This window comes from Lepidothrix coronata, unplaced genomic scaffold (assembly GCF_001604755.1).
Source record: "Lepidothrix coronata isolate B3197 unplaced genomic scaffold, Lepidothrix_coronata-1.0 Scaffold13, whole genome shotgun sequence".
NCBI lineage: Eukaryota > Metazoa > Chordata > Aves > Passeriformes > Pipridae > Lepidothrix > Lepidothrix coronata.
The window spans coordinates 8,966,856-8,989,976 of NW_016690193.1; the positions used below are offsets into that span (position 1 = coordinate 8,966,856).

General features: G+C 34.5%; 1 protein-coding gene across 3 annotated transcripts in view; it reads right to left on the reverse strand.

The window, feature by feature from the left end:
- Positions 1 to 23,121, reverse strand: part of SPOCK3 (sparc/osteonectin, cwcv and kazal-like domains proteoglycan (testican) 3) — a 171,926-nt gene that overhangs the window by 118,043 nt on the left and 30,762 nt on the right. Inside the window, exon 1 of one of the 3 annotated variants that reach the window (XM_017805990.1) lies at positions 3,512 to 3,566. The exons of the other annotated variants lie outside the window; for them this stretch is intronic. The gene's annotated coding sequence lies outside the window, so the exon portion shown is untranslated. Of the gene's footprint in view, positions 1 to 3,511; positions 3,567 to 23,121 lie in introns of those variants that run through there. 3 annotated transcript variants of the gene reach the window in all.

The window sequence follows — 23,121 nt, forward strand, 5'->3', positions numbered from 1 at the left end:
TCTAGTGGTCCTACTGCAATCATGGAACTTACAGAGATGGTCAATGATATAGAAGCTTAAAAATATTACATGAATCAGCAAATTGCATGAATATAAAATGCCAAGTTAAAGAAAAATAAACTAGAAAAAACAGTCACTACAGTTGCCTGAGAAAAACAGTATGGACCTTTTTAACATATATTTTCTTTTTACTGCCATTTTATTTCATCATTTTCATATAATAAAACAATTAATAATACACACATATCTTCTGACACATGCCATCAACATGTTTTACTGATATCGAGCAAGAATAGCTTTTTAGGATGTATAAGAGAACACCATTAAATGCACATGGAATTTCCTAAATAAAAATTTAAGAAGGTAGCTCCCTAGTCAAAAGATAAAAGAAGTGCACGGTGAATCTTAATGAGATAACTCATTTCAACCAGATCATCAGATACCTGACACTAAATATGGTACACTCATGCACCATAGCTGGATTTTAGTGGCTAAAATACTATTCAATATCACTTATTGAGAAATGTTACCGTAGGTATCTTACAGACCATGACGGTGATGAAACTTGTCAAATACCTTCTCCAAGTTTTTGGGGAAATCATTTTGTCTTCCAGCAACTAGTAAAAATTACTTGGTCATTCTAGCAGGAAATGAAGTAAGTGATACAATTCAAATTATTAACTTCTGCCACTCTGTTTGCTCAGGTCCCAGTGCTTCCATTACAGATGACAAATTAAAAATAAGAAAGTACTGTTTGAAATTTTTTTATTTGCAATGTTTTACAAATTTTCATATAACTTTGAAAGCAAAAGCTGTTGTTTCCCCTTTCTGTGTCACACTTAAGGATATGCAGACTACTGCATATCCTTAGATGCTGGGGCAGAGGTCACACCCTTAATCAAGTGTCAAAATGCGTGAATTCCATTTCAATATCTCAGAATTTGATACATGGACGCAAAATGGAACTGCGTAGCATTAGTTTCTCTAGAAAAGTACATACTTAAAGTAGATAGTAAGCTTTGTCCAAGTCCTACATGAAGTAAGGCCCTATACTTGAAGGCAAACTGAATTATATCATCACATATTCTTTCTTCTTTTAACAGAGCACAGAAACCACAAGACACTAATCTGATGACATAACATGAAATCCATGCTAAGTCATGCGTGTGCTGCTTTACAGATGTCCAGAACTGAAAACATTTCTTTCACAGTCTGCAAATGCTGCTGTTTCTTAAAGAGAGAAAAGTATGAACGCTGAGAGGACCAACTAAATAGTTGTGATAAAAAATGCAAAAGGAAACCCATTTTAATTCCTTTCACTTGGAATGTTGTTGCTACCTTTGCCCTCTAATGGAAAAGTTCATTAACCTACAATGCAGAGTTTGCAGCTTATGAATTAACATAGCCTGCCACTAAGTAGTAAGAAATTTACAAATCTATCACAGAAAAACCTATTGCGCCATCAGTTTGGCACAAACCCACAAGTCAGTAGCAGATAACACATGAAACAACGGGATGGAAAAAGTACTTTCCTTTTATTAATGCAAAATTGGGTTTATGTATATATATGTGTGTATATATATATATATATGTATATATATATATATATACATATATTTCTATATCAAATATATCAAATATTTATCTATATTAAGCATAGGCTTTTAATTAAATATCAGTGATGCATGTATATCTTCCACAATTCAGAACTGATTATACATAGCTCTGTTCATACCACCTTTTTCAAAATAGGTTATTTACCACTACTTCATAATCCCTAATTTATTCACAGACCAGCATTATTATTATTTTCTACCTCTAATTTTTTGCTCTTTATAGAAGTCCTTTTTTTACTGTATCTGCATGTACACTAATCTACAGCACACAAAAGTTTAACTGTATATTTTAGAAGTGATATCTTAATTTCCAGCAAAACTACTTCAGCCTAGTATCTAACAAGGGAGCAAGAATGATTATAAGACAATCTCTGTACTAAAAATTTAGGTTGTATTTCATATTTGAACAAAATAAGAATCTGAAGTGCAACATTTTTCAAGTGATTTACTTTAGCTATTTTACATGATCAAAGATGCTGCTATTTCTATCTTTAAAAAAAAAGCATTCCCAGGGACAAGAAACAATGTTCTTCAGTCTCATTCAGTAAATGAAAAATGATACAGCATTCTCCAATACAAAGGAAAAAAGTCACCAGTTAAACATACTGATAAGCATAGAACAGAATTAAAAGGCCTTCTCCTCAGTTCTAATGAATTATTAGAGCCCAGACTGAAGGGAAATCAAAAGAAAAAGTCAGTTTTGCTGGAACTGAGTATGTGCAATTGTTAGTCACCTGCATCTTAACCAGTTCAAAAGGTTGACAGTTACAGTCCAAAGAGAAACAGGTTCACAGAGGATCATTTAAATGTAACTTGGGAAAATAAAGAAATATTCCAGCATGCAATACATACTTGAATTGGGTCTCATTATCAGATACATTGGGAAAAGATTAGCTGTCTCGCAGAAAAGAAACAGTTACTCTACAGAAAAAAGGAGTTTCAAAGGTATATTTAGTCTGTTTAAACAAAACCAAGTCAAGGTTCATTTCTTAGAAAACTATTTGCAAGATAAATGTACCATGTGCTTAAGAAGACTTTAGGCTTTAGTTAATCTCCTTAAGGTACTTCACAACTATAACTTGCTTTTCAAAAGTGCGCCTGTCTTTGTAACAAGAATCAGTAATGTCTATGCTCATTCAACCTACATTTAAAGTGGAATTTAAGTCTAAAAAATTCATAATATCACTAATTACTTAACTATTCTGAACTCTGCCTAATTAGATGTTTTCTTTCCAAGGAAAGCTCTCTGTATATTAGCAGAGATTAATATAATAGTACAATATTTCTCAAATAAATCAACAGAGGCTGTTGTCTCAAAAAGCTTTCTAATGTTCCAATTTTTCAAACACCAGTTCTAATGCTACTGCAATTCAAGAGCTTCTTACTCATCCCTTAAGAGACATCTGTCTTTTGACATATTTCATTATCCTATCTGAAAATATTAAATAATAAAAATGTTCTCAATACTGAATATTCCAATTACTTCTTCCCTTGACAAAAGCTGTGTTAAAATGGAGTTAACAAAATAGAGTTGAAACAGTTTCAAATAAAATGCATGATGGTCTATAAACAAGACAAGAAGTTTAGGCTGAATCCTGCTGACATTTAATTTTATGAATCCCAAATAAAAGTAAATTAATTTTTAAAAAATTACAATTTTTTTTCCTAACTCCACCCACCATGCCTGTGTTATGGACAGTTAAGGTTGTTTGGATATTCTAACTAAGTCTGGGGAAAAAAGAACATAAGAAATTCTCACATGAAGCAAATATTGTCTAGATACTCTATCTGTATTAAGATGTGCTAAAACTATTTCATTAAATACTAACTTTCATCAAATACATAGCAAATCAGGATATGTTACACAGAAACATGTAAAAGTCAAAACATCCTACCTACTGTGTATCCACAGAAGCCACAAAATAGCTGAGACACAGTGGCTTTCTTCTGTCTTTCAAACTGCAGGCAACTGTTTTTAATCACTAAATGTTATCTGTTAAATCTGCTGCATAAGAATAGTCTTCCTCAGGGAAATTACTGAAGAACTGTTCTCCAAAATGGCTATCTTCCATTGGTTCTAAAGATATCAGAGCCATTAGTCATTTTTTTAAGAGCAAAGACTGGCTTCACTGTCATTTTTAATAACGGCAGCTATTCAGAGAAAGAGCAATTCAATATGCAGGGCTCCATAAGAGAACATTATATGTCAGACCCTAAAGCAGTACCTTTTACTGATGAAGCTTAAAGAAAAAAAATAAATAAAAGCATTCAAAGGCAGTTCACTAAAGGAATCCTCAAAATTTTAAGCACAAATGAAAGTTTGAAATACCTGCATTATTCTTTTATTAAACTCACTTAGGATAACAAACATGTACATCATGAAGTGTTGAATTTTTTAAAGGAATTATTCTGACAAGCGACTTAAATTTAACTCAAAGTAATTGACCCACTTCTTGTACATCATTAGTGATTGCATTATTCTGAAATAATATATAACGTTTTCTGAAGGTCCTGTTTATACAGAAAACTCCAATCAACTTTGGCCTGGGGTGCTGTAAAATGCTTCACAATGCATCCATTGAAGAACAGCAAAACAAGAATCAAGAAGTAACCTATTCCAAAATGGTTAGAAGAACATTGGTATAGATCCTCTGATGAAAGACATCCTGAATGTAAAACAGGACAAAGTTCCTTAGTAAGAACTGTCAGTAAAGGCCAAGCATGAGTAAAGAAAGTCTCATTGCCTATGCTGGGAACTGATGGAGGAAAAACTACCCTAAATATGAGACGACAATCTTCTGAAAGAGAAAAGTCTATTGGCTGGTATCCCTGCTGCAGCATTACAATGTGCACTAATGGACTCCATCATAGTATCCAAATTTCATTTACTAATCACCTACTCTCCACCCTTAGTCTATATCTTTTGAATTTTTCCCTGAAATTTTTCACCATTTTTTCTTTCAAAATTACATTTTGCTTATTTCAGTCTTCAGGGTTTCTCCAAATCCCAAGGACAACAGCAGGAATATTTTCAGTGACTTAAGTGAGACAAGGTAAACGTTTCAACACTAACTCCCATCCATTGACTCTACTAAAGAATTAGTTTATACACATGAAAACTAAGAAGCTGTGTGTATCAAAGTGCTTGGTTCTTACCTGCAAACTGCCAATACCGAATTTCTTCTAACAACTTCGAACTATTACAATAAAATACCAGAATCAATACAAATGATTATTTAACATGCTACTTTCACAACCTTACTGCACCCCATCATCGTATCATCATCATATCATCTTCCTTTCCCATCCACAAGAGCATTTTGTTATCTCAGTCCCTCAGGTCTTATGTCAGGTTATAGCCTTTAATCTCAAACCTAGCACATTCTGACTTTGCCAGGATGACTGACAAAGGATAATCCCACTTGCTGCAGGAAACCCTGCTGATGCTTCAGTACATGACACACAAAGTCCACGCTAAACTCTTAGAGACGCAGTGTATTAGAAAGAACTATGCTGCTAGAAGTATTTTTACTTAATAATGAAGATGTGACTGTTTTACTTTGGATAAATTCTTGGCAGCTATAGTTACAACTGAACCGAGACTTTACACACACACACAAGAAGAGAAGATTAGCCTTCTTAGTATTCAATTAGGAAATTACATTCTGTATTCTTGAGATTTCCCTATGCTTCAAGAACAGTGAGAGCCTTCAGCTTGCCTTAAAATAGAATTATATTGCTGAGCACTAAAATCTGCTACATCCTGCCCCAGAATGAGATTAATTTTAATGTTGCCAAATGTTAATCGTTTATACAGCATACAGTGCAATTTATTTTGGCATCTTCCCAAATAGAAGACGCTTTGTGAACTTCAGCCTCTTCCTACTCTTCTTTTGCTCTGTTAGTTTCTGAGTTAAGCCCTGAAGCAGCACTCTACACTGAGGACAAAAAAACACACAACTGTCTACTCTTTCTCACTAAAAAGTGTTGTCTTTTCTGTTCAGAAATTTTCTGCAGTACTTTATGGAGACTTATATTTGTTAAAACCCCAAAGTGAGATAAAATTATATAAAATCAAATTAAACATTCTTTTTATAGTGCTTTTAAACCCCAGTCTACATTCCTGTAAGAACCTCCACAGCCTTATGCTGTCAAAAAAAAAATTCTGTTGAAAATCACCTTGACTCATTTCTCATTTTACTATAGCAGGTTTCTAAGCCTAGATTTCAGGAACATTTCCCCATAGACTTGACCCAAAATCCACACAAGCCAATTAAGGCTTTTCCAAATATTTTTCTCACCTTGGGACCAGGCTCCACCATTACTTTAATGACTATAAGGAAAAAAAAAAAAAAAAGATAAAAAAGAGTCACACAGTATATGCAGGAAAAAAGACTTTGAAAGTACAATTAATTATAACTATTTGCTGAACACATTCAGCCTATATCTAGTTGCATTTTTCATACTATCCCAAACTCTAACGCAAACAATAATTACTGATCTTTCAATAGCAGAAAGAGAGTCGGTACTATTTGCCACTACTTTTTATTTAACACAGACTATCTGTATCCAGAGGTTACTTCATTAGAAAACACCAAGTAGCATAATCTGTCTTATTAAAAGACGACTGGCATTAAATTATACTTCCATCACTAATTAAACACATTCTCTTATTTCTATTTTACAGTGGTGTCACTACAGAAATGAAGTTTTTTTTCTAAACAAGGTTTATTAAATACGGTATATCAAGTTCCACAAGGTATTATAAGTGTCTGCCAGTAGATTTCCCACCCAAGGAAAGTTTGGCACAGAGAAGAAATCAGCTGAAACCTTCCATTTCCAAACAGGGAAACTGAAGATTACAAAGAAAACATCATGGATAACTATTACATTAATTTAATGCTATGTTGATTCTAAAAGAGGTACATTAAATAAGTAGAAGGAGAATAAGACTTTGTCGGTCTGTAGGTCCTCTTTGCCTGACAATTCCTTGAAACGTTGACATTAATATTTCATTCCAAGTCATCATGTAAAGAGTACAGGTTTTGCAGCTCTCAAGCAGACTGAAAGAACAGAACAACTAAAACCAGAAGGACTCTGGTAGCCTAAACAGCTATACTTGCAGAGAATGATTGCTCAATGCAGCAGCTAAGGGCAATTTAGAAAATCCTGATCTCCCATAAAGCTAATATCTGAAATACTGCACGTATCATTTCCTCCTTCTGTCATGGAAGTTTTGCAATAATAACCAGTTACACATCAAGACTGGGGATCAAATCCTTAGTGCCTTTACTGTGTGTTTACCTACAAGCTCTCTATGTCAGGTTGTCTTAGTTATGATAACAAACAAGCAGTAGCAGAATGTCATGGCTGTCAATGTGCTAGCTACAAAATGAAACCAAAGCAACGTATCAAATCTGCAAATCTTTGCAGTGAATTCAACACTAACAAGAACTACAGTTAACATTTCAGACTAGATGCCAACTCCCTTCTTCAGTCTACTGAAAAGATTCAATAATAACACACTTTATATATATGAATTGCAATCATAGCCAAACACTGTCATTTATTATTTCTAATGACCTATATGTGCCACCTTTCTTCTGCTGAAAAGAAAAACAACGGCCTGAAAGGGCACTTGAGTACATTAACATTTGAGTTCATTTCTTCTCAGTAATACTTTAAAGCCAGATTGAGTTCCCATCCTCATCTAGTCATATTTTGTCAAGATCAGCTGTAGTTTACTATGGTGATAGACGAAAAAAAGGAAAATATTTCACAGGTCAACTGCTTCAATCTACTGCATTGAAACAACAATCTTCTCCATTAAATACTTCAGAGAACCTGCCTGCTTTGGACTACAAGGTCGGTTGGGATCTGACACCTCATGCCAAGCCTCTGCATTTAGTCTCCAGTTTTCTCAACAGACCTTAAAATACCGTGGAAAAATTATGTGTGTGTCTGTGAACATAATATATTTTGCCCCAACTCCTCTACCATAGCATCTCTCTCATATGTCAGGAGGGATGCTTCAACAATACTGCTAGATCCAAAAGTGAATAATACTGCACCAGCCCCCCTCAAAAAAAATGCTGGGCCTGAGACTGTGTTTTCCTCCCGCCCCCTCCCATGTTACTATGTATTGAAATTTTAAAAAAAAAAATAAAAAAATAAAAGTAGTTGCCTCACCAGAATCAGTGATAACACAGTTAAAAGGCTCAGAGGAAAAATATGCCTCTAAGCTGCCCTGCTGAGAAATCCTAACAAAAACGCATTGATATAAGAAAGAAGGTAGAATTAGTCTACTCTTGCCTATTATGACCAACACACACAGATATCTTTACTCTCATGAGATAGGGAAATTACTACACCAAAACCACTCTGTACACAGATAAAGGGAGACAGAAAGACATGACACAACAGAAAAAACTTTTGCAAGACATAAACATTTCTCTATCCTCTGCTCTACATTCTTTTCAACTAGACTGGACAGCAAGTTTCCGAGTTTGATAGTGGCACTTAGCAATGGTTTCTGAATTTGTAAACCAATGCACATATCTATGTGTGTGGTAAACTACACATAAATATGTATAATTTTTCTAAAACATGTTCTGCAATTTAACTTCTGTAATTATGTATCATTTGTGCTATATCTAAAAAGAAAATGAGCTATTTATTTTATCATTCTCTCTCAAATATTTCCTATAGTCTCCTGATTAAATAAGCTAGGAAGTAATGGATAATTGCTCATTCTGAGTTAGGAAACATCTTGTAAACTTCCTCAGCAGAACCAGATCTAATATTTAAAGCTTCCAATTTACATTCACAAATTACACAAAATCTTATCACAAACTGTTTGGTGAACGAGGTTTTAGTAGCTTCCTTATATTTCTTAAGTATAGCAAAGTCTCTTCTTTGATATTAATTTTCCTTATAATCATTAAATAAACCTAGGTTGTAAACCTAGGTCATTCAGTCTAATCACTGCTTAAAGCATGTCCAATAACAAAAGGTGGCACAGAATCATGCCCAGTCATGCTGACTGCTCCTGCTTACATAATAATAAAATTACCTATGAAATAACAGAAACACAATAAATATATCAGTAGCAACAGGACAAGGGCTAATGGGTTTACACTGATAGAAGGCAGATTCAGACCAGATATAAGGAAGGAATTTTTTTAAGATGAGGGTGGTGAGACACCGAAACAGGTTGCCCAGAGGGGTGGCAGATGCCCCATCTCTGGAAAAGTTCAATGTCAGGTTGGATGGGACTCTGAGCGACCTGGTCTAGTTGAAGATGTCCATACTCATAGCAGGGTGGCTGGCTTAGAGAACCTTTAAAGGGACTGTTTCAACCCAAAGTATTCTATGATTCTATGAAATAGATTCAAACATATGAATGCCTTTGCTTATTATAAGAACTATATATTATTACATATAATACTACAAACTATACTTATAAGTATGATAGTACTGAGAGGAGAACTGTTCTATGATGCTAACCACAGCTTTATTTCAGATCTCTACTCAAGGTCTTGATTGCCTTTTATGGTGAAATTTATTCAGGAAACCATGTATTTCCATGTCCCTTCTGGCTTGCCAGTACTGCTTGCAGCCAAGTCAGGATCAATGGCTGTATACATTTGCAAACTTCAGCTCTCGTCACCTTCCAGATCCCAATTCTGTGCATCCCCTAAGTGGCAAGCAACATATTTGAACTTAACCATAATATCCCGATGAGGAGACTACAATATTGTTAAAATTCCTTTGGCTTTTTACCCCAAGCCTAAGTCATCTCCAGCTTTTCAGATAACAACACGGAGAATGAGGAAGACTGGACCTTACTTGCTTTGCCTTACAGTGAAGGAAAAGGAAGAAACAATACTGCCCCTTCGATTTGTATGAATATCTGCACACAGATTTACTATTTAAACAGCTGTGGCTGATATTAAGGAATATATATTATCTCAGAGCTAGAGCACTCAGTTCCATATTTTGAAGAACATAGACGGGAAAAGAGCTTCTCAGTTCCCATCCTCCTACTACACGTAACATTAGCCTCGTTGTAGCTTTCCTACTTATACAGAAATTGTATATAATTAAGACTACTTCTGGAATATTTAGAGACATATGAATGTGGACAAGTACTTTTCACAGAGTTCTCCAAATTCATCCAAAAACCTCAAATATAGAAGAATTCCACAGCAAGAAACAAATCTTCACTAAAGCACTGTAGTACTTACATTATAAATAAGCAGTGCATTCTCTGAATAATGTATCAATTTCATAATGGAATGCTTTGTTTTGTTTTTTTACTAGGAAGTAGACTGTGCCTAAAGTGGTTAGTGAAAACTACCAGTTTACTAAGCAGTTTGACGGGTTAGCATTTATGTGCACACAAATTTAAGACATTACTTTCTTACCTACTTTCTTATAAGATATCAAGTCAGTTATTTTCCAAAAGTATACTGAGACTGCTTAAGTCCTGTTTCAGAATTATGTACCGAAGTCACAGAATCGACTAGGTTGGAAAAGACCTCTGAGATCATTGAGTCCAACCTATGACCCAATACCACATTGTCAGCTAGACCATGGCACTAAGTGCCACACCCAGGGATGGTGACTCCACCACCTCCCCAGGCAGCTCATTCCAATGGTCAATCATTCTCTCTGTAAAGAACTTCTTCCTAATGTCTAATCTAAACCTCCCCTGGTGCAGCTTATGACTGTGCCCTCTTACTGATTGCCTGGGAGAAGAGACCAACGCCCACCTGGCTACAACCTCCTTTCAGGTAGTTGTAGAGAGTGACGAGGTCCCCCCTGAGCTTCCTTTTCTCCAGGCTGAACAACCCCAGCTCTCTCAACTGCTCTTCACAGGACTTTTGTTCCAGTCCCTTCACCAGCTCTGCTGCCCTTCTTTGGACACTCTCCAGCACCTCAACACCCTTCCTCAACTGAGGGGACCAGAACTGGACACAGTACTCCAGGTGCAGCCTAATCAGTGCCAAGTACAGGGAAAGAATCATTTCCCTGGTCCTGCCAGCCACACTGTTCCTTATACAGGCCAGGATGCCATTGGCCTTCTTGGCCACCTGGACACACTGCTGGCTCATGCTCAGCCTCCATACACATCTTTATTGCATTTACACAAATAAGATTTTCTTTCAAACTGTTTACTTAATTCCACAGCAAAATACAAAAGATCGGACAGTTTTGTTATGAGGTACACAGATACACAGACCTGTGCGTGAGCAACATTGCTAGCACGAATATGTGCCTCTACATAGATCAGGTTATGTTTTATTCTTTTTTAATAATCTGCATTTTAGCTTGTAAACATTATATTTAACAAAAAAAAAGTTTCCTGAAAAACTAAGTAGAATAAACAAGTTACGGCTTGCATTGAATCATAAGCAATTGCTTGCATTAAATCATAAGCAAGAAATTTTAAGCATAAAGAGTAAATCCTACTTAAGGTTAACCAGCTATTTTATAACCTCTCTTGAGAAAAAGACACCACATTTGTACTTGAAACTCAATATATCTTTAAACAGGTGTGCTTCTACCACTGAATAGGTATTTCTAGCCATATAATAATGCAAAGTTTATACAAAATAGATTACATTTTGTGCTGTTTTTCAGGAAGTATAAATTGATGCTACACAGATAGCAAGACATATTAGAAAACTACTCTGTGGTTGCCACAACTTGAATTGCATTGTTACAGAACACATACATTACATATTTTCCACCTAAAAGAAAGATTCTATTAAACACAGAAACAGAATGGTCACAAGAAATATACAGACAATGAAGAAGTACAATATTCAAGCCTACAAGAAGGCAACAATGGAAAGAACTCGAACACCTATTTTCTTATTCTTTACAAACAAAAATAATTTAGGAGAATAAAAAACAATGTTAAAGAGTTGTATAATATTTTTTATATGTGTGTGTGTGTACATGTAACACACACTTGCAGTGCTGTCACTGGAATTGCAAAAGAACCCCACTTTAACAACAAAAGAGTTGCAATGCTATGCTCGTAACCGGGACAAATCAAAATGCCTTGAAAAAAAAAAAAAGAAAGAGAAACCTCAAGAACTACCAAAACCCTAAATACAGAAGACATTTAAGGGTTTATCAACAGTCTACTGTAAAATGTAAACTTGAAAATAATGACCAGTAGCTTCATTTGTTAATTCAGGGAACTCTCAGAATCTGCATTTTACTGGATGAGGAAAAGAGAAGTTCAAGTTGAACATCTGGAGACTGTTTTAATTTCACCCATGCTTCAAAGCAGGGTCAACCAGAGCAGGTTGCTCTAAGTCATGTTCAGTTAGGTTTTCAATTCAGTAAATCACTATGACAGCCTGGATGAAACTTTATTGAAACTTTAGTCACTGCAGTTTATTCTGCAGCAAAACATTACAGATTAATCAATGGACTTCTATTTTAAAGTAGCATCGAGTTTAAGAATTTAAATCGATTTACAGGTATGCTCACTCTGGCATTATGCAACATTTCTCTGAGTTTCACGGACAGAAAGCCCATTTGGGACCTCCCTCAAAAAAATCTCTGAATAGACTGGTCAGGATTCGAAGTGTAACATTCTCTTTAGGTATACGAACCAAGTGTATGTTCCATTAGACATGACAGTGCTACAGTACTGATCCACCACTTCTATTTCCTTACACATTTAATAGATGCTTTTGTGCAAAACATTTACTTCTATTAACTCTTTTTTTTTATGCTACACTCAGAATTTACTACTTCCTTCAAGTTAGAAAACTTGAATATTTAAAAATAAACACAGAAACAAGAGACTACATTTCAGTACACATGACATGAAGTATAAACTACCTCCACCAGAAGTTCTTACTTTTTCTTCCTGTAGTTCTGTGCCCTCACTACCCATTCTGCACTTTGGAACATGACTGAAACACAAGTATAATGACTCTTAAGTCCTTTGCCCTCAAAGTCAAGCATGGTTCACAGTTCACAGAAAATCCCTTCCAGTTAAACCATGCAAGATATGAGCATGCAGGTACAAGTCTGTATCATACTGCTATCAACAACAGGACTGGTACAGGCATCAGGTTGAAAGTTTAAGTATTTTAAAATTTCTTACATTTACTAAGGATCAGCCTGGTATCTGTAATCAGACTGAGAGTATTAATCAGGGTTTTTTTCCAGGGCTTAGTAGTGAAATTACTAGGCCTACATAACACAGAAGGTTGGAGTAACTAAATACTGCTTTTTATCTAGCCTTAAAATTATAAATCAAAAACCTTTGCTTCTTTGAACATTCTCTGTGGCTCTACTTGTCATACTTCAGGAACAGTATATGGAAAATTGGAGATCACGAAGTTAAAAAAAAGTCACATTATTAGAAATACTTGGCAAAGCAATATTTGGACAGATGTTCCAAAGAAAGTCACCAGTTACCCATATTCACTGCAAAGAACTAAAGCCAAAACATTTGAAGAGTTAGACATATCTCTGGATGAAAATGTTCAGTTACATTAGAGAAGATCTTTAAAAAATCAGCAGTATCAATCCTTGTACTCAAAGTAGTCAAACTAACATTGATTAGGGTGCTACTAATGCAGAGCTCACTGTAAAATTCCTTTATATATCATGCCCAGCTCCTGCCATATTAGCCAATCAAATCCTTGCTAAATACATGGAGAAGGAATTTTTGTTCAGTTTCAACAGAATGAAGAGGCTGGTTTGACATATTTCTTTTATGTCAATAAAAGAGCAAGAGCTCTCCTACACACATGATGATGCACATATGAATCAACATGACAAAATATTACAAGATTTGCTGCTTAATATTTCCACAAAATCCTCCAGGAGTATTTGAGAAAGAAAGGAGAAACTATACCACACGTGGCCCAAGCTCATTCAAATTAAAAGGAACACAGAAAGTCAAAAGGAAAAAAAAATACTTTTAAAAGCAGTATCACTGAAATGACTCCCAAACAAAGCAGTCTTACACTTCACGTGCTCAGCTCATCTCCGCCAGATAACTTCTCTTTTGCAAATTCAGCTTACTGTAAATCTGAAAGTTTCAAGTATTTTAGGACTTGGGTGAAATTTCCTCTGAATATTTTGTACAAGGACAAAATGTGCATGCTTTGACTGTCAAAGCCAATTACTTTTTTGGTTACTGCATCTAATTCAAACAAGTATACCAGGAAGAAATTAATTCTTTAAGGAACTTATATAATTTATGCCAAGTACCAGTCCTTCCATCTGTCTGCATTAAGCTTCAATGCACATTGTTCAGAAGCAGTTTTTGACAGTGCACAATGTAACCCAGAAGACTTTCTTCAGGATATTTCTGGTTTGGTCTTTCTTGAATATCTTGTATAATCGGTAATAGCAACAGGATATCAAGGACCACATTTTAAAGCCATCACTGCTTGCCTTTCCAAAATGCAATGTCCACTCCTGCAGCCATCCCTTACCAGAAAAAAAAAAAAAAAGTCATGGTAAGAAACTAAGAGAAATAAATACCAGAAAAACAAAATGGTAAACACTCACTTAGCAAAAGAAAAAAATTAACTCATGTCAAACCCTACTTGTGCCGTATTATGAAATTCCTGAAAGACACAGAGATCTCAGTGGTAAAGATAAAGCAATGTGTCTGAACTGAGTCCTCCTTATCCATATCAGTCACAAGATGGTGCTTTTTCAGCAGTTCCCCAAAGAACAGTGAGTTCAGTGTTGCAGCAGTGATATTCCATACTCATGATTTCAGCCTTTCTCAATTAATAAAACCTACCACAACAGTTCTATTTATAGAAGGTACAATGATAAATATGGGAGACTGGAACTTCTGAGAACAGGGATGACAAATTCCAGTTCATTAATGGAGGTGATGGTTGTGCTTACTGATCTGCAGATCTTTTTTTTAAACTCAAAATAAAACAGGAAAACCAGAATGAGAGGAAGTGAAGATAATAAAATGTAAAGGAAAAAATCATAAGTATTGTTTTTCTTAGTTTTGTTTGCTGTTTTTTTGTTGGGGTTTTTTTAATTGCCATCTTGATTTTCAGCAAGTAGCAAGGAAAATTACATAATGAACTACACACGAATTTTAGCTTTAATGCACTGGAAACAGATGATGTTTCCCCAGAACATTGCTGTTATTATAAAATAATGGATTTAGCAATATATTTCAAAAATGTGTCATGATATCACAACCTGTTTTTCAGAATTCTTTTTGATCACTAGTAATGGCTTTGGAATTAAATTAAATAGAAAATTCACCCAGCTTGTATGTTTGCAAGGGCTGGCATACACCATGGAAAATAAATTTTTCAGTGTCCTTGTCACCCTAAGGGTTCCTCTTGTGAAACTGAGGGCAAATTCAATGAAAAGTACCTCTTTTCTGGTCTCAAAATGCATGGTCATCCATAAGACTGAGAACTCTCGAATGTTTCCATTACTTACAGTACACAGACCTGTCCTTTTTTTTGTCAAAATCATGCTACTCTCTTTGATTTTAAATTTCAAGTGAATCCATTTTGTATTCATTCCATTAGATTTCCTGTGCATTTAAATACTTCCACTGGTTTTAAAATATATGCCATTGTATTTAGGCAACTAAAGGCTCCCCATGGAACCAACTACTCCAGTTTCATCTCCAACTGGAACCAAGAACAGATAGATACAGTCTGTTATTGAACAGATACAGACTGACACATAGACAAAGACAGAGGTCTTTAGAGAAAGCAAGCAAAGCAACATCCCTTCATCACCATTCCTTCTCAATATCAGAGTCCTAAAATTTTAAGTAAATTTTTATAAAAATCTGCTCTTTTTCATACTGTTTATCACATATTTGCTCTTTTTAATATTTCTTCTAATTCTAATATATCTTTAGGGGTGAGCAGAGGGGGAATGACAATGAGCCCCAGAGAATTATATAGGAACTTAACAATATCGTCTAATTTGTTTCCTATGATTTTCTAACAGTTGCTAACATACAATTTGACCTTATTTATTGTCAGCTGGTTCATGTTAGTAGTGATAATGTTGTGTAACTCATCACCTGAATTTTGAATGTATACTAACTGGACTACTTACAGAAGAAACACTATTCAACAAAAGTAATTAGAAAATTCATAGGAGTGTTTCCACTGTTTAGCACTCTCTCCCTTATTCAGTGGAATTGTCCCACAAGGTTACAACCAAATGAAAGGAGAGGGTCAATGCAAGAGAATACTGAAACTTAATTTCAACAGCACTATGATGTAATGACTTATAGGTCTCCAGTGTTTTCAGCGAATAAAAACCAAATTAATCAATAGTGACACAAGAAACACAGCTAACGATGAAAAAGGATAAAGTCTTCAACATTGCAACCTTAAAAGGATCCTTGGCAAAGAACCAGGGCGCACAATAACCTTAATACATAAATACTTGGTAAGGATCAGTTCCTGAAGCTGTTCAGGCACACAACTCTGCAACATGTTATTCATTACAGCAGAAGTTTCATAGTACAATTTCTGTAACATTAAAGTTTACCTAAAGCAAGAATCTGCCAAGTGCACCAAAAACCAAAAGTCCCCTCCTCCTCCCTGATGTGCAGTAATGTTAAACCTAAATCATACACTTCTTTAAACTACAGACTGCATCTAAATTAAAATAGCTGTAATCCCAAATGTAGCATACATCCTAAATAAAAAGGGATCACAAACTCAATCTTCCTGTTTTAAATCTTTTTTTGGTGTAACAGTGATATTATACATAGGTTATTATCTACACAGTCTTTATGGTAGACAAACTCATGGAGCTCAGATGAAGAAAAAGACAGTTCACATATGAAAAAAATCTTTGTCCTACAATCATTTGTCTCCTATATAGTGATAGGTAAAAGTGGGGAGGGAGAAAGAAAAAAAATACACCATAAATCACACAGGTTTGTCAGAGGTAAAGAATACCTACCGCTACAGTTGAGAGAAAACACAATGATCTTCAGTTTATGACCACACAAACTTTGAAATTGAAAGATATAGCAGCCAGTTGCAACATTCAAGCAGAAAGAGAGAAACTGGCTCTAAGTGAACTTTTAGGGGTATAAAGTTCAAGTAATGAAAAAATACTTTCTGTTTCCTTTAAAGATTCTGCACTGACAAGAGACCCACATAAGCTCTGAAGACCTCAAAGAAACTTCATAGTATTAAAGATGACACATTTGCCCCACTTGATATCAAAGTATACAAGGACATTTACTTCAATGACCGAACTTTAAGATTACCTCACTCCGTACAATTAATGGAGCTTTATGGATTTAAATATAAATATAATTTATGAGAATATTATTAATCTAAAAGCATCCACATGCTTACTGAAAAGTGGCAAAGCTATAGCATGTGGCTACACATTCTGTTTTGCCATCATCAACTGCCAAATGATATCTACTTCTTCAGATCGTTATCTGTGAGAAAGTTCCATAATATCAGCTTCACTTCGGTCCACAGCAAACCTCAGTGAGGTATAAATCAAAAATTCTTGACCACCACATTCCAAAAATATACTTCACATACTCATCCTCTACATTACACTAGAGTTACTGAAAACTATGTGTCATATTTTTACTTCATTTATATAAATTCTCTTATTGAGAAAGAAAAACTAAAGAGTAAAAGTGTAATTAAAAAGTAAAATACTAATTTTGCAACTTTACAGGTGATCTGCACAATGTTAAAATATTTCTTGTCTCCTGTTTGAAGCCTGTGTGTTCTAAAATTGGAAACACAAGGGACCATTACAAAGCTTAAGACTTCTATCCACAACTTTTCCATAACATTTTATAAACTTACTTTTGTACTATACGGCCACTGAGAGCTCGTAATATTTGTCAATGGTCTCATTATTTTAGATTCCTCTACAGTGAATTTAATAGGTCATTTAACTCTTACTTTCGTATCTCATTAAAGTTATTTTGAATATTTTCTCCTTTACTGACTGTTGCCTAAATTCTCAGAAAATTTCATTTTACCTGACGTTAATTTTTGAAGATCAGTGATCTCTGAAGAGAACAAACCATGTGTAGCTGCTTAAAAATATAGACCACTGTATAAAATGATTCCATCTCAAATACTTGTGATGAAACAGTGCAATTTGCCTTTGAATAAAATGGACCAGCTCATGTCAGAACGTATTTCTGGAGATACTCATTCGTCTTTCTAAGCTGAATTGCTGCATGTCTCTCCTGTTCTTTGTAGCAGCAATACATCAGTTCACTCTAGTTAAATCTGATGCCAAGAGAAAGTACAGAAAAGCCTACCTTATAAAAAAATGCCTAAATATAGCCCACAAACTGTAAATTCAGCCATGACTACTGCAATCCAGTTTTTTGTTTAAGAGAAATTTCCACACAAAACAAGGAGGCAACTAAAGTACCACAATAGTACCTAATGAGAGCTAAGTTCAACATGACTATCAAGGTCACCATGAAAACATGAACCATATTATTCATCAGTGAAGGCCAAAGATTACAGGATAGACTACATGCGAATGATAGGAAGGTAGGATATGAAAAACTATGGTATTCAGTTAACAAATTCCCTCGTAAACTGCTATTTTATCCTTTTTCTTATCTGATAATCTGATGAAAGAACATCACTGCTAAAATTCAAACACCTCAGAATTCGTAAGTATTGTAGATGATAACTTCCTAATTTGTACACACTGCACCTAACAAACTTAAGCAGTTGCTAACCTGAGGTAAGGAAAAACAAAGAAATGCAGAATTGATTGTAGCTTGATCGGAAGCATTAGAATTGTTTTACTGGTACACAACAAAACCCAAACAAGCAATGTAAGTGACAACTGAGATTTCTTAAGAACATCACTGATCTCCAAATAGCAGTGATCCCACAGCCATTCATTATAGTTAAAAACCTCTTTAGCATAAGAGGAAAAGAAGACTAATCTTTTCTTAACTTTTCAAGAGTAGAAGGTTCACTGACAGACACATACAAATCAAGTGCTAGGAAACCCAAAAATAACTGATTAAGTGGAGAGGGGGGGAAGATAAGGATAGGAAACCTAAGGAAAGCAGGAGTAACTTCACAGTAATTTAAGACCAAAATATAAACCTAAATATTTTTTTCTTTCATTACTGGATGGAAACATTTGCTGATTAACTTTTGAAAATAAAAGTAAAAAATATCCAATATATTTTTTGTTCCTTGTTTAGGTAGAAGCCAAGTGATGGAGTCATAGCTGGTGAAATCTCTTCTATTCAAAAGTATTTTAAGATCTATTTTAACCAGAAGACCAAGTCAGCTCCTGGTTAAATTCCATGGAGCTACAGATTACATATGGTTCATGTAATTAAGTGGAATGCTGTTCCTAATTTTTAAATATCTGCATAGGACAAGGTCTGGAATATGAAATAAAACTATTATCCCATCCAAAAATAGTCAGTTGCATTCAAGGCTGCAACTACAGTCATGAAAGGCAAAACCGAACCAAAAAAAGGGGAGCAGCTATATCACACTACAGAAATAAGAAAGATACCATTGCAATTCAGATTTCCAGAAAATAATTTTTTTAAGAGGCTGGAAAAGCAATTTGAGGAAGGATCTTTAACTGCTTCGCTTCTTTTAGCTGCTCTTTTAGTTGCCTGTTATTGGCAACTATCAGACATAGGCCACTGGGTTCGATGGAAATTGAGCTCGACTTGTGTCATTTTCTCACAGGTACTTCATACAAAAAAACTTATTACTACGTATGAGATTTATTTCCTTTTATGATCATTAGGTTCCTTTCCACGTACAATTTTTATCTTTTCCATATTTTTATACTAAAAAAAAAGAATATAGCCAAACAAGAAAGAACACAAAAGGCAAGCCAAAAGCTAGCTTAACATCTCTATAGCTCTGCATCACTGGCTTGCTTCTGCAAGCAGTCTGTAAATCTATGAGAAAAATGTACAGTTCAATTCAAATAGTATAGCTATCCTCAAAACAGTATCACAGTAGTCATACACTTTACCTACCCTTTAAAGCTTATTTGATTATGAGAGAAATACTCAAGGAGAGAACTAAAATATAGAAATTTGCACAGAATCCTATCAGAATCTAAATGTTATGTATATATCTAATGTTTGATATATGGATTGAACATCTTGGTTCCAAACAGCCTTATTCCTGCATAACTTAAGGACAAATTGATCTTATTTCTTCTTTCAACTCTGCTATATTTGTAGAAAATATTCCCAAGACACAGGCATAGTTACTTCAGACACTATTCTGCAGAAAGATAAGGTCCAATTATGTTTTATTAGAAGCTGAGATCATTGCTAAGTGACTTCTGAGAAACTCCAGATTTAACTCAAATATGGAAGAACTACAAAAAGGACTGCTAATAGCCAGCATCACGGAAAGCAACAGGCAACCTTGCACACGTGCAAGTTTGTCTATCAATGAAGACGTTGGGTATTTTTCCTCAAAAACATCTTAAGCCTTAAATCCCCACAGTATTTACAATATCAAATAGATCAAGAGGTTTATTTTTAGAACAATCCACTTAAAAGACCCTAGAGAAGAGACACAAAAAGCTGAATGAGTGTAATTACCAGCAAAAGACAATTATACAGTGGATGCAGACTCTTCTTCCCTTGATAATTACTTAATTAAGGTGCAGTCTATAACTCACTAAGTGCACATTAGTAAAACAATAATAATAAAAAAACCTTGAAAGTAAGACAGTTTGTTAAACAAACAAGCAAAATTACCTTAAAAAATGTGAGCTCACATTGTTAAATATACAACATACGTTCATAATGACAGAAGAATAAGATTAGCTGAAAATATCAGGTTTTAGAAAGAACTCTACCCCAGAGAGAAACCATGCATTCTATGTCATTAACGTTCAAGTTTTCAACAAATTATCCAGGGCACTTTTGAAGTAGTCATAAAGAATACAGTTACTGGAAAGTCAGTTTTTCTCTCCTGTGTTCCATCCTTGAACTGCCACTTACCTCATGCAGAGGCAGCGAGAACTTCTATTTGTAACAGAAAAGGCAGTTTTTCTGATGCATCTGGAAAACCCTTTGTTACTGTGTGAACAGAACATTTACAGGGAATTCATTTATCTCAATAATTCAGCTGATATGTTATGAACCACCTCCCTTAGAGTTACTCAGTATACTCTGCGGATGAAACATAAGTAATACATTAATAAAAAGCATCAAGTTCCTATTTTTGCAGTTACCTTTAAAAATATTTCTCCTCTCTAGGACTCATTTGGGGTAGATATCTCTACATACATTCAAGAAGAACATGACCAAGTAGGTCAAGTCTGTTTGAGGGAAAAGAAATGTTTATTATTAATTCGGATGGGAGTTTAAGCAAGACAGGAGTTGGTAGCAATGCTATAAAAACAATTTTGAAATGAATTCTAAAACATGCTTCAGTATTCATTCAGGAAAGAATCTTGTGTAACACCACAATATGCCAAAACCACCATTTTAGTTTTAGAAAATGAAATTGTAATATAATAATATTTAATATTTTTTTGCTTAAAATAATCAAATTTGTATTAAGGCATTATAAAATTATCTCCCATGTTACTATTATGAAGTTATGAAAATTAATGCAGACTATTGTTCCAATTGTGATGTCATCAATTCTTTTCTATACTGCAAGGCTGCCTCCTACAAAACAGCTCTGGGGAACTTAAAAGCAATTTCTTAGAAATTCTGAAACAACTCTGCCAAAAATTTTCATTCAAATAAGATGCTCAAAGTTTAAAAAATATATTGAGTACAGTGTATTTTCATGTGTTCATCCGCTTTTAATAAAAGTAACAAAATATACATTGTTATAGATACAAATGTGTCAAAGTAACAGACAAGTTTTTGACTCTTCTCATACTAACTGTATTTTAATTCAAAAGAAGGAGAGAAGCTGTACAAATAGCAGCCATTATGGGTTACTGCATATCGATAACTTGAAAGGATTTACTTCTATTTCTTATTTACTTAGGAGCATTTATTAGTTTGGTTTTGGTTTGGTATTTTTTTATTATTTTGGGGGTTTTTTGATTTGTTTCCTTCTTCTGGTGTGTTGTTTTGTTGTTTTGTTTTGCTGTTGTTTGTGGTTTTGTTTTTTTTTTAAATCAGACAGAATAAGAACCTAAGAATATAAATTGGTTAAATCTCACTTCCCTTCAAGTGAGTCTCCTTCAAATCCAACCAAATTTTGTTTTGAGATAATAAAAAAAAAGAAAAAAAAGTATTAAATGTTATCAAATGAGTCTTTAAGCTGTTTGATCCACCATAGAGAGGAAGCACAACCAAATATTTTACAAGAGTCTTTGGAAAGTAAACGGTAGGGAAATGTACTTATGTAGAAATTGTTCTTGAAAAATTCACATTTCCAAGGAAAAATTCCCTTCATTAACCTTTCCAGCTTCCAAATCCACCTGCTGTAAACTGGAGCCACCAATAAAAGACAGGCCATTCTGCTTATAGACAGTTCTTTCCTTTAAGAACAGTCCTAGTCACACTTTCTCACTTGCAGTTTAACACACACACTTTCTCTAGAGCTGTTAAGTGGAATAAAAGTAGGTGAAAACCCCATATTTCTAACACAGTAACTAAATCCTGAATAACAACAACACTGGATGTTTTGATTTCCATCTTATAAGCTACAACACAATTTATAAAAAATATCTGCCATTAAGATTACTTTTTTCTGTGCTTGCTGACTTCTACATATTTCTGAGAGATGGTTCCTTCTTTCAGCATTGAACTGCATTCCTTCAGAATAGTATCCAATTCTTGAGTCACATGATAAAAAGGAAATGGAAAAACACTGTGTCTGAAACATCCTTAGAATCAATTTTCTGTGTAGGAGAATGTACATATATAATTTATGAAAAAATGTGTGAAGCTTGCCACTTTTCTGGTTTTAGACAGTTTGCAGTCTTTTTTTTGTTTCCTTGGATTTTTTCAATGACTCAGGGACACGCCTCCACACAATGACGTTCATCTTACCCACTTATTCTCTCAAAAGAAAAGCTTTGGGAAATGTGACAGATATGGTCAAGATGTTGTGGAAAATATATGTCAAACTGCCACTAAAGAAAACAGTCCTCTACTATAACTCATTTTAGTAGATAGGTGTATACAGATGTAGAGGTTCAAATTCTCCCTCCCATAATGTTGTTACAACATACTGTCTGCAAAACACACCCACTGAACACTTGTCAAATACTTAATTTACTCTGTGAGGATCATTTTCCAACTGTTAAGTCCTCTAATTATAAAATGAGCAATTCTAAATGAACCAAATTCAAAATTTCTACAAGATCCCATGAATCCCAAAAAACAAATGCAAGAAATGTATTTATAAATGTTTACAAAGAATGACAGATAAATTTTATAATAAACACATTGTCCATGTTATTGTCTTGCACAGATGGTTCATAAATCCAAAATTCCTACCAATGAAAGTTACTCAATACAGAA